The 14,042-nt window shown below is 40.7% G+C and overlaps 1 long non-coding RNA gene across 2 annotated transcripts in view; it reads right to left on the bottom strand.

Moving 5' to 3' along the window:
* The window catches only part of LOC112540660 (uncharacterized), a 60,497-nt gene that overhangs the window by 23,811 nt on the left and 22,644 nt on the right, over positions 1-14,042 (bottom strand). The window contains exon 2 of one of the 2 annotated variants that reach the window (XR_003084732.2): positions 12,559-12,661. The exons of the other annotated variant lie outside the window; for it this stretch is intronic. This is a non-coding gene — a long non-coding RNA (uncharacterized LOC112540660). The remainder of the gene's footprint in view (positions 1-12,558; positions 12,662-14,042) is intronic. 2 annotated transcript variants of the gene reach the window in all.

Raw genomic sequence — 14,042 nt, 5'->3', positions numbered from 1 at the left:
AAAAGATGGCGGCCATGGCAGGGCAATCCAAGCCTTGTCCCTTTTGTATGGGTATCAACATCACACAGATGGACAAATGGGCATGGTTTCAATCACCCTGCCATGACTTCCATCTTGATGCTTCTAACCCCCCACCCACCCCCACACCCACCCCAGACGCTGTTGTTTTCACCTTGTTTTGTGAATTTCAAGTCAACATTCAAAGGTTCAGGCTATAAAAACTGCATAAATTTGTTCAAAGCGTGGCATGGGTATACATAACTTTTTAGCGCTAATTTACAACTAGGAATACAGTGGTACCTCGGTTCACGAACTTAATTCATTCCATGATTCTGGTCGCGAACCAAATTGGTTGCGAACCAAATCAAATTTCCCCATAAGGTTCAGTGTAAATAAGGTTAATCCGTTCTGAACCATATTTATTTTTTTTTTAACCACAAAATATGAAACAAAGTACAGTACAGTACAGTACGAAGAGAGAGAACACTAACCTTGCTTGAGGCGACACCAAAAAGCTTCATAGCAAGTGTCTGTCTGCAACCGCAATCTCGCTTAGAGGAAGCCATGACCATATGTCAGAGCAGGGAAGATGGCCGCGGGTTGTGTTTGTCACCCAATACGGAGTACGTGAACGGAAGCAAAAATTTGCGAACGCTGCTGTTCGCGAACCAAATTGTTTGTGAATAGAAGCGTTCATGAACCGAGGTATGTACATGATGCAAAAAGCCCCCCTTTGCTCTGAATTGACTTTACATAGATGTCACATAGTCATATATGATTGATTATTATTATCATATTCTGGCTGCACATGATTCTTAATATAAAAATGTTCTATAGAAGTATACTGGTCTAGGCTTTCACAGCCAGTATCTGTTGGTCAGTGTTGGGCTTCAGGATTTAGTGACTATGGTTTAGACGACAGATTTCCTGATGTTTCACTGGCAACTATAGCTGGCATCTTCAGAGGCAAGGTGGTCTGCTACATAAAACATTAAACATTGGGAAATTTGTTGTCTAGACCATGGTCACTAAACCCTGAAGCCCAACACTGTTGTATAAAAGTGTTACCACATGAGGTCTTCTCTTGGGTTGCAAATGTGGGAAGCTGCAGAATGCTGGAGACATAATTCACAGGACATTCACACACACACACACACACACACACACATACACACAAGCCACATCACAAATAAATGCTAGAACACTCCATTCCACTCCACCCATGAACATATTTCCAAAATTCTCCTTTCCTTAGCAAGAATTGTTGAAAGAAATTGTCTTTCCTCAAATGAATGAGTACTGGAAGAAAAAATATACAGAACTTTTCAGCACAAGAGTAATCCAAAACTATTCCTGAATTCAAAGTTCATTCATTCTCTGTGTATGACTTTACGTCTCCTTGTGATTACTGGACCCCATTGTTCTGATGAAAGAGAAGAAAATCTTGCTGAAATTCATGCAAGGTTGAATCCCTGTGTAATTTGCAGTGGAACAAAAGGATGAGAGTAGTTCCAAAAGTCTGTGGAAAAGATGAACTCAATCAACGTGTCTGTTCAGAAGGGCCTGTCCTAAGCATGAAGCAGCACCAAGCAAGGAAGCATATGAAGAAAGACTGAAATAATTTGTACGTAGATTATTTCCTTGTAAAAAGGCATGAACGTTGTGGCTGTTTCTTCATATCAGATTGGACTACCTCAGTGAGCAGGAAGCTCAGGAAAACAGCAGATAATGGGGAAGGAACTGCCAGAGCATTAGAATCCCATTTGGACCCGTAGTAGAAGTGAGAAGGCATTAGTATACGTGGTGCATGGACAACGACCTCCTCAACTGTGCCACCACTACCACTCCACTATACCTCCTGGGAAGCTGCCCAGAGCTGTGACTGAAATTCTTTCAGCCTTCATAAGAAATGCTTTCTAATCCTTTCACCAACATAAAATCTCATGTTTGTTCTTTGGCTTTTAGCCTGAAGGTTTTTAATTATATATGCTGCTTTTATTGACCAAATTTTGTATTTGGTTTGTTTTAACTGCTTCTTTTAAAGTTTGTTTGAATAAATAATGAGAAATAAACAGAACATACCTCCAAAACTATTTTCTTTTTTCTGGATTATCTCAGTAAGGAGGAATGTATCTGGAGACGCATTGGGGGATCAGAAAAGAGCCAGCGGAGAAAGGGTTGCGAGCACCCTTCCCGCCTGTTTTTCCCTTCAGAACCGTAGCTTCCCAGAACTGCTTTTTAAAGTAACTTAGATGAATTAGGGCTTGTTTGTGCCTTTAAATCCTGTACAATAAAAGGGGCTTCTTAGGAAGATGCAGCCATGTGGAATGTGTTCCCTAAAGGCAAAATGTCTAAAGACCACTCTTACTGGGGCTTATTGAAAAGAACAAAGGTAATATGATGCAACCACATTTTTTAAAAAAAGCTGAGAAGGGCCTAAAAATGTTTCAGAGAGGATACGATGCATTGTTCTGTCCATCCCTGGTATTTTATCTGGACCAACTGAACTGGCACTTGCAGGTACTAAAAATATGTTGCAGAAGAGCAAACAGCAGGAATGTTGAAAAGTCAACGGATAAGGAGAAAGATCAACAGTAATAGCAAGTAAAGAATGATCCACGTGCTGAAAGATCTTAGAACTTTTGTTTTTGCCCTTGAAAGTCATTCTGAGATAAGTAATTGTGATATAATGAAGAGAGCGGAGCAGCTGACAAAAATCAGGGAGGGAGGTATCTGAAAAAGAAGAGGAAGTAATGCAGCATTACATTATATCTTGCATTGATCCAGTTGGTCTCTGGCAATTCATTTAAAGGGGGACATCAAAATGAATGTAAAGATCAAAAATTCCACAGAGGTATCTACACTGTAATTCTGGTTAATTTTCATAATAACCATGCAGGACTGTTGGAAGACCTGAAAGACCAGATTAGAAACAGAACATCATGGAGAAAATCTATTTATGTGGTCACTAAGAGGTGACACCAACTTGATGACACATAATCAATTAATCAACCATGCAGGAGGAAATAATTATCTCTTGATTTCTATTAACAAGATTCAACCTGAGAGTCCCAAAAAGATAAGAACAACTATTTACCACTTCTAAGTTCACATATTATCCTTGGAAACAAAGGGATTTATTTGATTTGGGCTTGGTATGTTGCATGTACTTACCCATTGTGGTTTGTAAACCATGATTTACTTAGTGTGTTTTGGGAGCCCAGCCAGTTGTGGCTTATTCAGCATACTTAAGCAAAACCTGGCTCATGGGAGAATTAAAAAAAAATCAATGTGGCAGCCTTGACCGTGCAGTTGAAGCATTGCCAGTCACTAGGAGGTCTGCTATGGAAAGACCTGGGAGATTGAAATTCTCTAGTAATACTTTGCCCTTGTCTGGAGACTTGATGTCAAACTTGGGTCCATTAATGTTTTTGCACAAAGTTTGTCCTGTTTGTCCTAGGTAGAATCCAGAGGGGTATTGTTGGCAGATGTTGGCACATATCATGTTGGAGAAAGAACATATGAAAGCACCTCTAATCTTGTGTGTGTATGTGTTGGGGCCTATGATGGTGTAGATGTGGAAGGAAAGGTGACATCTGGGTTTGTTGCAGGATCTGTTTCCCATGTTAGTATCATTGTCCTGTTGTTTCTTGTTGCTTGTGAGAATTTGCTTCAGGGTGGGTAGCTGTCTGTATGCGAGTATGGGCCTACCACCCAGTCCCTGAGAAAATACACAGTGCAGAAATCCTTTTTTTACAAAGGGATCTGATTGGAGTAGGATTGCACAAGGGCATGTATCTTTAGTAAATGCACTTTGCTTATTGGGAGCAGGAGGCAAGGCTAGTCCAATGAGTCCTCAACAGAGGAAGAAACATTATGCTTACTCTTTAGGGTGATCTCACCCAGAGTGATTTCAAATAATGTTTGACTCTCCTTGAGTGCTGTGGAAGATGAGATATGGTAAGCTGCTGACAGATCTCTCCAATAGGTGGGCAAGGGTCAGAAGCAATATCCCAGCAAATGCATTGCTCCTAACTGTGAAGCAGAAGAACTAAAAAAAGAAAAACTGGTCCTTTGGGAGAGGTGGTTGTAACAATCCCTGATGCATTGCTGCTACTTCCCTGCCACCTCTAATAGAGCACTCAGGGAGCAACAAATGTTAAACCTACTTTGCCATACATGATAATCCTTGTGAAAGAAGATCTCCCATGAGAGTATCAATTCATACATCTTATCACTATGTCCTTAGCTTCTGCTATTTTATTTTATTTTATTTTTATTTTATTTTATATTTCAAATTTGGTCACTGGCCATCTCACTCAGTAAGCGACTCTGGGCAGTTTACAGTAAAAACAAAAATAAATACTGGTTAAAATACTGATTAAAATACAATAAACCAATGTTCAATTAATAAATAACATCTTCCAAGGTAATTGATGATAAGTGATGGTTGTTAACCTGCAGGAGCATCTTCAAGGTGCCAGCCACCCCCAGGGTTAGTTACCCATCCTCACGCCCCACACAGTTTGGCAGAGCCAGGTCTTCACCCCTTTCCGGAAGGCCAGGAGAGTGGGGGCCCACCTCACCTCTCGGGGAAGAGTGTTCCACAGGGTGGGACAATGGCAGAGAAGGCTCTTCTCCTGGGCCCTGCCAGTCAACATTCTTTTATAGACGGGGTCGGTAACATATCTTCTCTACCTGACCAGATGGGATGGGTTGACGTAATGGGGATGAGATGGTCCCTCAGGTAGCCTGGTCCCATGCTATGTAGGGCTTTAAAGGTGATAACCAACACCTTGAATTGGACCTGGAAGCAAACTGGCACCTTGAATTGAATTTTAGCTTGAATTGTTCTGACTCTGCACTCCAGGAAAACATTTCCTGTCCATTTGACATTGACTTTCTTCTTGATAGGACTATGCATCCAGAATTCCGACACTGCTGAATCAGGAAGACTGTTTAACTTTATGTCCTACTTGAACTGACAACCAATAACTTGCTGTCCTTCCTTCCTTCCTTCCCTTTCTTTTCTTGTTTCCATCTTGCAACCTATCCAAGTGGTCAGTATGAGTTTGGAATCTGACCTGAGGTCTGCTGGCCAATTATTCAAACTACTAGCCTGTGGCTGATGATTTCACTGGCTATTGAAGAGGGATCTGCTCAGCCAGAAGGAAACAAATGCTAATGATTTCGAGGAGAAACCAGCTAAAACCAAACCTCCAATAGAATTATAATTGTTTTCTTCAGTAAGATTTTCTTATTTTGAGGGGTTTGGCCCATCTTGAGAAAGGATGTGTGTTAGTGAGCAGCAAATAAATTCAGGTTTGAAAACTTAAACTATATCTCATTACCAGGCAACATTAAAATGTTATCTTTTTAACAATTTTAAAAAAAAAACATTGAAAGAGCTAACAGTGCAGAAATGACCAGTCTCAAATTATTCTACTTTGGGCACATTATGCAAAGACCTAACTCTCTAGAGAAGGCTCTGATGCTGGGAAAGGTGGAAGGAAAGAGAAGAGTCCTTGAGGTTCTCTGAGCTTGGTTGTTTTCTTGCAAACATTTCATTACCCAGCTAGATAACATCTTCAGTGCACTGAAGATGTTACCTATCCGGGTAATGAAATGTTTCCAAGAAAACAACCAAGCTCAGAGAACCCCAAGGACTCCACAGTTCAACCCTGAGCTACATATATTCTCTTCTATTGGAAAGAGAAGAGGAAAACCAGCAGCAAGGTGGATGGACTCAGTTACAGTAGCGATGGGCACAGCATTGGAAGAACTGAAGGACTAGGTTAGAGACATTGTCATGGAGAAAAACTATCTATGTGGTTGCTAAAATTCAACAACAGCTTGATGGCACATGATCATAAACTGCTTCCAGACTGGAAGAGTAGATAAAAATAGAATATTATGAGTCCTGATGGAAGGTCTCCCAAATCATATATACTCAGGTTCTGAAACCTTAGAGCAGTGTTTCTCAGCCTTGGCAACTTTAAGATGCATGGCTGGCTGGGGAATTCTGAGTGTTGAAGTCTATGCATCTTAAAGTTGCCAAGGTTGAGAAACACTGCCTTAATAATATCTCTCCAACCTGGTAAATCCCAGTTACATCTAGGATTTATCAGAGTACTACCAGACTTCCTGGCTATGCTGGCTGGGGATTACTGAAACTGCAGTGTTAATGCGCTTGTAGCATATAAAGTTGGGAAAGGCAGCCTAAAGTCCTTGACAGCCAAAGTAGAGGGGCCTGGTCTAGTACTTTTCACTGAGTGTTGGTTGTGAATTAAACTGTTCACTGTTATCAATGTTAAGTCACTAGGACAAATTCCAGAACTAGGGGCATAAAAGTGTTTTTTTTGTTCCTCTCTGTGTATATATGTACATGTGCAATTCTTAGTAACTAGTGACCCAGTAGAAAGGTCAGCCACTGACTCAGAGCAGCTGCACTTTCACTGATTGTGGCAAAAGAGTTTTCTTTTAATTGAGAAATCAGTTTGTGAAAGATTTTGTTATGTTTTGTTCTGCTAGCGTTAGTCCCACCCTGGAACTGATCTCATCCAGCTTTGCGATGGAATTTTTTGTATCCCTAGTGGGAAGGTTTAGGAGGTTTTCAGATATTATCCTCTTCCAACACAGGGATTAGGGGATGAGAAAGTAGGGAGGGGCATTTTTTCATGCTGTAAAATCTAGATCATCATTTGTGTTTTTAATACTTTTGTACAGGTATGCTCTAATATAGAACATTTTGCACAAGCATCCCCCAATGAATCTTTTAAAACATATACACTTACACTTTTTGTATATAATTGTTCCAGGGGGGTGGGGAGACAATCTTTCTACAATGTATGTTTCTTTGTACTTTCTCATAAGAATCAGGAAATGAACAGAGAATCATCAATTAAGTTTGTTTCTGCCTATCTTTTTTGGAATTACAGCATCTTACTCACACTGAAACATGTGGCAGATTACTTTTTCAGCTCTATTTGACACAGGAAGATGGAATTGTGGGTATGGAAAGATTTAAACACATTTTTATTGCAATTTTTTTCCTTCCAAGGATGCACCAGATCATAGAAGTGGCACCCAAGATAACATTACATGCATTATCATGCCTATTATAGAACATTTTTTTTAAAAAAATTTGATTTATATTCTTGCTTTCGTTTAGAGTTCATGATGGCATATGTAACACTCCCTCTTCCTATTTTTCCCCACAACAGCTATTCTGTGAAGTAGGGTGAGCTAAGAGAGTGCGATTGGTCCAAAGTCACCCTGTGAGTGAGATAATCAAATCTAGGTTCTCCTTTCCTGGAACAGCTTTTCCATAGCTACTTTTCTGTCTTCTGATAGGTATTTATGCCCCAAAGTCTTCATGCTGGGAACTATCAGACAAACTGAGGCAGCTGCTTCAATTGGCAGAGTGAGCCCAGCAATGAATTGAGGCCACGCCCTCCTCCCACTGAGCTCTCAATTTGTCCCCAAGATCAGCTACTGAGATCAGCTACTCCTTATGCGACACAGCACTCTGTGGTTGGCTTGTCACTCTGTGCCCACTGTAGAAGCACTGCTCTTCCAAATGATACACAGGCTCCTTTTATACAACTCAGTCAGTCCAGGAGCCACTAACCCAAAAACATCTGCTTACCAGTGGATCTGGTAGCACCCATGCACACCACCTTGGTCAAAAATAACCATTTGGAAATACAAAATCATCACTTGCTTTCTCCAGAAAATTCCTGGGGGAATCCCATGAGCTTTTGCACCAGGAGACTACTGCTAAGGTTTCCTTACGCAACTATCCAGTTGGCCAAGCAGCTATTCATAGGCATAACAACTGTTGTAGCCAACAATCACTTGAGAGGTAGAGTCTATGCTGTCAGGCCTTCCAGAGGGGTTCAGTAATGGAAAGGCTTGCTTTATCAGACATTCTATGTCCCCAACTCTTTTTCTCAAAGAATTGACTGAGTTTGGAAATTTGACTAGGTTGTGGTATTCACAAACCCTGCTGATCAGAGGAAGGCAGTTTAACCCAAAATAAATCAGAGTCGAAACTCACTTTGTGCTCCACTGCTACTTGAGTTATGATGTTCACTGACCCTGCACTGACCCAGTTAAATGGGGTATGCAGAGCCTGTGTGAAGCGGTGGTTCTAGATGAGCAGCCAGTTGCAAAAATAATAGGAGGAGAGGCACTGCTACTGCTGCAGGGAAGAGTGCACAGGAGACACCATAGTGTGGGAAGGAGTGTGATGGTGGCATCAGCAGGGGAAGTAGCAGATCCTCCTCCTACCTCAGATGGTGGGTGTTTGGGGGCATCCCTGTATATAGTTTGACCTAAGGTGCTTAGTGTGCAGGTTTTGAAGTAGTGACTTTTCATATCAAAGCCCAAACTCTGATCTAGCCACTAATTTGTACTCTTTCCTTCAGGAGGTTTTGCTGTTCCCATCTCTGAATCCTCAGATTTTGGAGTTAAACTACACTGAGTGCAGAGGCCTCGGCAGCAAGAGTTACACAGCCTGCACAGAGACTTGGCAGCATTCTTTCTACACAATAGAGAAAAGCCTTCAGTACTTGGGATTTGGAGAGCACAGAAAGACATGAAAAGGCCTCCCTTGGCTGAAATGCTTAATAAAAGCTGGCATAGTTCAGATATTTTAATTTGTGTCTGGACTTGCCTCCGATGGAGGGAGAATAATGTCGAAGCAATGTTGCCCTTAATTGAGGCGTGTGAGTGCAGATTTTTCTAGGCATCAATGAATGCTCCACGTTGTGCACTGCATACTTCAGATGGCTCTCACCCTGACCTGAACTTTTAAGTACAGTCCAGGAAAAAAAAAAAAGAGTTGGAATCAATGTAAAAGAGTCACCAAACATTACATTTCAAATTAGGTCTGCAGAACAAGAGTGGCAATAAACATGTTCCTTGATCTTTGGAAAATACTTTCATTGATGGACTAATCTATTGCCACAAGTCTCAGTTGGTCTAACTGTAGTGCCCTGAATGGAAATGGCCAGATAATGGCTGCATATGGGCACAACATGCTATCAAGCAAGCTCAAAATGGAGGAGAAAAGAACACAATATGAAAAACTAGTGTCTTGGGATCTTGGGAATTTACCAAGCTTTCTGTGATGGCCTCTTTGTTGAGCCCTCCATTGTTAACAAAGAGACATGTTTCTTTAAGGAATTTATTTTTTGACAGAGCAGTGCTTCTAGTCACTCCAGACCAGTGTTTCTCAACTTTGGTAACTTTAAGATATGTGGACTTCTGGCTGGGATGCTGGCTGGGGAATTCTGGGAGTTGAAGTCCACATATCTTAAAGTTGCCAAGGTTGAGAAACACTGCTCCAAACAAACACCAATCTCCTATTCTCTCAGTTTGCTACAGATAGTTTCTGCAACTCACTCTGGTCCCCATAATTCTCAGTAGGAATTGATTCAACAAGGTGACATGAAAGGATACAGAGGCATTTGTGCAAGCAACAGCAACAAAATTTAAATCGACATTGATAGGTTAGAGAAACAGAAAATAACAAAATAAAACTTGATAGAGGCAGATGCAATATTCTTCAGTTAGGAAGAAGAAATCACATGTACAACTATAAGATGGTGCCACCTGGTTGGATACTGGTGTATGTGAAAAAGATTTTGGAAATGAAGTTGATCAACATCAATATGACTCAGCAGCATGTCATGGCTCTTAAATCAGCAAATAGAAACTGTTTCCATATCACCAGACATAATTGGTCCACTATATTTTGCACAGGTCAAACCCCACCTATGTCATGTTCTGTCCTGTCCTGTCCTGTCACTGTGAGAGTTAGACAAATTGAAGCAGGTGCAAGGAAGGACATTGAGGATGATCAGGAAGCTGGAAACAAAGACTTAAAAGGAAAAGCTAAGACAAGTAGATTGTCTAGCCTTGATAAAAGATAACTTAGGATGGAATATGATAGCACTTTTCAAGAACCTGTAAGGTTGCCACCTAGAAGAAGGTCAGCACTGTTCTCTATTGTACAAAGCATAGAATAATGGTCTTAAATTACAAGACAGCAGATTACAGTTGAATATTAATTTTAAAAAATTCTAATAGAAAAAGCAGGTCTGTAGTGGAACCAATTATCTAAATTGGCAGTGGGCTTCCTTTTGTTGTATGTTTCCAAACTGGACTGCCATCTGTCAGGGCTAATTTTTCCAGCTGATCCTATCTGGAAGAGTTGGCATGCTCCAGGTTCCTTCAATTAAACAATGACATTTTATCAAGACCCCAGAAGCGCGCCTTCTCTGTTGCAGTGCCTGCCCTTTGGAATGAGGTCCCCCCCCAAGATCCAAACGCCCCCACTGTGCTGGTGTTTCAAAGGGCCCTGAAGACATGGGTCTTCACCCAGGCCTTTGGCATGAGTGATTGAATCCCCCTTTTCTTCTTTTTCCTTGTTCCCATCTGGGTTAGTTATCTTTGCTAGCTTTGCTCTTTTTTGTTTTTTGTTTTATGCTTTATTTATTTGTTTATTTATTTACATTTTGTAAACCACCCAGAGTCGCTGGGAGCTGGGCAGCATATACATTTAAATAAATAAATAAATATCACAGAATTAGAAAGGCTTTTAGTCCAACCACCTGGGTAGGAATCCTCATACCATGTCAGACAAATGGCTGTCCAACTTTTGTTTGAAAAAGTCCAGCATGAAGCATCCATGACTACAAGAGGCAGGTTGTTCCACTGCTAAATTGTTCTCACAGTCTGGAAATTCCTCAATTTTGAGTTTGAATCTTCCTCTGAAAAAGCTTCTATCCATTGGTTCTTGTCCTGCCCTCAGGAGCTATGGAGAATAAATTGACTCCTTCTTTCAGGTAACAGCCTTTCGAGTATTTGAAGACTGCTATCATATCTACCCTTACTCTTCTCTTTTTTAGGCTAAAAACACTCAGCTTCTTTAAATGTTCTTCATTAGATTTAGCCTCCAGGCCCTTCACTATCTTCGTCACTATTCTGTGTACTCTTTCCCATTCTTCTCATCCTTCTTATGTTAGGGCAACCAGAACTGGACACAGTACTCCAAGTCTGACCGGTGCAGCACAGACCGGTATTATCAGTCTAATCAATATGTGGCTTATCTCTATGTGTCTATTGATGTCTGATCAATATGTGGTCTATCTCTATGTCTCTACTGACATGTAGATAAACCACATTTACACACCATTCAAAAAAGACAATAAAAAAAGCTACAAAGGAAACAAAAAGACCAGAAGACATCCTCTCTACCAACCAACACCCAGATAAGCAGGGATTAACACCAGACAAACAACAAGCAGAGAACAATACTCTAATCAAGGAACTACCCAGGAAAAAACCACACCCCCACCAACACAGGCAGGGCAAGCTACTGCATATAAACAGGGAGCAAACCCCACACTCACTAGCACTGATGAAGTTACCTAGCTGGGTAATGAAACGTCTGCAAGCAAACAACCAAGCTCAGAGAGCACCAAGGGCTCCACGTTGCATTAGCTCTTTTGGGGGCTGCAGTACACTGCTAGCTCATGCTTAATCCGTGACCTACAAGAACACCCAGGTCCTTCTTGCAAATACTACCACCGAGCCAGGTACCACCTATCTTGTGCCTGTGCACCTGGTTTTCCCCACCTAAATGCAGTTCCCAACATTTCTTGCCACTGAAGTGCATTTTGTTGGATAGAGGCCAGCATTCAAGATGATCAAGATCCTTTTGAACCTTGAGCCTGTCTTCAGAGATGTTAGGAATCTCTTCCTGCTCTGTAGTGTCTGCAGATTTCATGAGCTCCCTTCCCATACCCTCATCTAAGTAACTTATGAAAATGCTGAAGAGCACTGAGTCGAGCACCACATGCTGAAAAGCAGCTTCCAGAGAAAGAATGAACCACTCCCTTTCTCTGCTCAGAAATAGCCATTTCAAAAGCTATTTTAGAACACCCCAACTCAAAGACATACAGCAGCACTCTATTTAATTTGCTGTTACTGTAAGTACTGAGGCAGTCACCGCAGTTCCCCTTGTTTTTAAATTTCCCCCTATTCCACTGACTAGATGAAGATTGTAAGAGCCTGTTGAATAAATCACCAAACTGCCAGCAGAGAATGCTAAAGATAATCTAGAATATGATGCCAGTGGTTAAGCGGTACCAAGGACTGATTTGGGACTGGTAGGTGCCTCAGGATCCAATATCAGCTGGTACATTCCTGGAGTGCAAGGTTTAGGGATAACTTGTGAAATTAAATTGTGCAGGCCGACAGTGTGATAAGATAGGGGAAGCCGGGATAACCAGGGAGTTGATGTTAAATATTCTAGCAACTCTGTTCAAAATCCAGACTAAACCTCCTTACCCTCCTCCCTCCCTCCTCTTGAACCAATGTAATCTCACAGTTGGGATTTAATTTTGCATTTCAGTTTAGAAATAGAAATGTAGATAAAATACGCATGAAAAGGCTAAGCTGGTCTTGAACTCTTTCAAACATTTTTTAAAAAAGACTTTTAAAGGACAAAGCTATTAGCTCACTAATGGCTAATTTTTTATAACTTACGTTTTGGTTGTTTTAAATGGTCATGCCAATTGCTGTCTTTCTCCTTTTATTCATATTGATAAACAGCATGGCAGTTTCTCCTGAAGTTTCAAAACATGGGCATCTGAAAAGAATATTTGCAGTCCTTTAGACTGTTAATAAAGATCTAGGAATGAAAGCTTGCATAGTTCATTCTTTATGACATATTAAAAGGCACATGCATATGTAAGAGAGTCCAAACACGCAATCTCCCACCTGTGGTTTGAAGTACAGTCATAATTCAGGAATGACTGTATGACTGTATATTTGCACATTCAATTCAAGTATAATTGTCATCTTTATATATAGCTCGCGTTTTTGGAATAGAGGACAAAAAACAGCAGGAGCTATATCTAAAGTCATCTGGGTAAGAAGATGGGGGTTGCAGTCCAAGATATCTGGAGGACAACCAGGTTGGAGAACACTGTACTTTCATCTTGGGCCAAGTCAAGTAAAATTCCTTCTGCCTGACAATAGATTCTGCAGTACAGCATCCTATTTTATACATGTTTCTTATGCTTTTTCTACTGCTTGTAACATGAACTGCAGTATGTAGCATCTGAGTGTTTATCTAATCTAGATAATGTTGCATGAACCTGTGGAACAAGTTTGCTAAAAAGTTGACCCCAGTTTATTTTTAGCAGAGTTAATAAAGAGACTGGAGATTATGTACACTACCATTAAAAGTCTTTAGAAGGATATGTTGCCGTAACAGGGCTCTAGTAAATATCTTTGTACTTAAAGCTTTTAAGTAGTTAAGCTTGGTCCCAAAAATGTTACAAATACAATCTGGACCATTTTAATCCCATTCCAGTAATGCTGTGCTTTTGATTTACCTTGAGATTAATTTGGGGACTAATGCTCCCGCCACCCCCAAAAGTACTAGAGATAATTAGAACTTTGATATAATACAGCACATTATCAAAACATTCACACCAAGATAGTTCCCTTTCACAGACCCATAAAATAGTGTCACAATTTATTTAGAAAGATTGGCAGGCAAGCAGGCAGGCAGGGCTGCATCTTTAGCTGATCATCCCTGCCCTAGCTGATGTGACATGGAAGAACATCTCTGATTGTGTGACCAATATCCCCAGTCAAAGGTGTGCAATATATTATTCATAGTACACAGATGGTCTCCCCACCCTTGTATATCATCACATTTGGCTTCTGATAAATATGACAGAAGGGAAACATTATTTGGTTTGATTTCACTTTTACTTCTTGTTTACTTCTTGTAAACTACTCTTGAGACATGGCTATCCAGCCACTTCTTAAAAATCTCCAAGGTGGAGAACTGACAACCTTCACAGGTAGACTGTTCCACTGTTGTACAGATCTTACCATCAGGATGTTTCTCCTTATATTTTTGAATGAAATCTAGGTAGCTGCAACTTATATCCATAATTTATGGCTCTAGTTTCCATGGAAATGGAATGTACCCCCCAACATGAATGTGGTACCTT

Source organism: Python bivittatus, unplaced genomic scaffold (assembly GCF_059951505.1).
Source record: "Python bivittatus isolate LINGU-HERP-01145 unplaced genomic scaffold, Pbiv_v1 ctg000570_np1212, whole genome shotgun sequence".
In the NCBI taxonomy this organism is placed as follows: domain Eukaryota; kingdom Metazoa; phylum Chordata; class Lepidosauria; order Squamata; family Pythonidae; genus Python; species Python bivittatus.
Note: the sequence above shows the minus strand (reverse complement) of the source record. Positions and strands in the feature narration are given on the sequence as shown.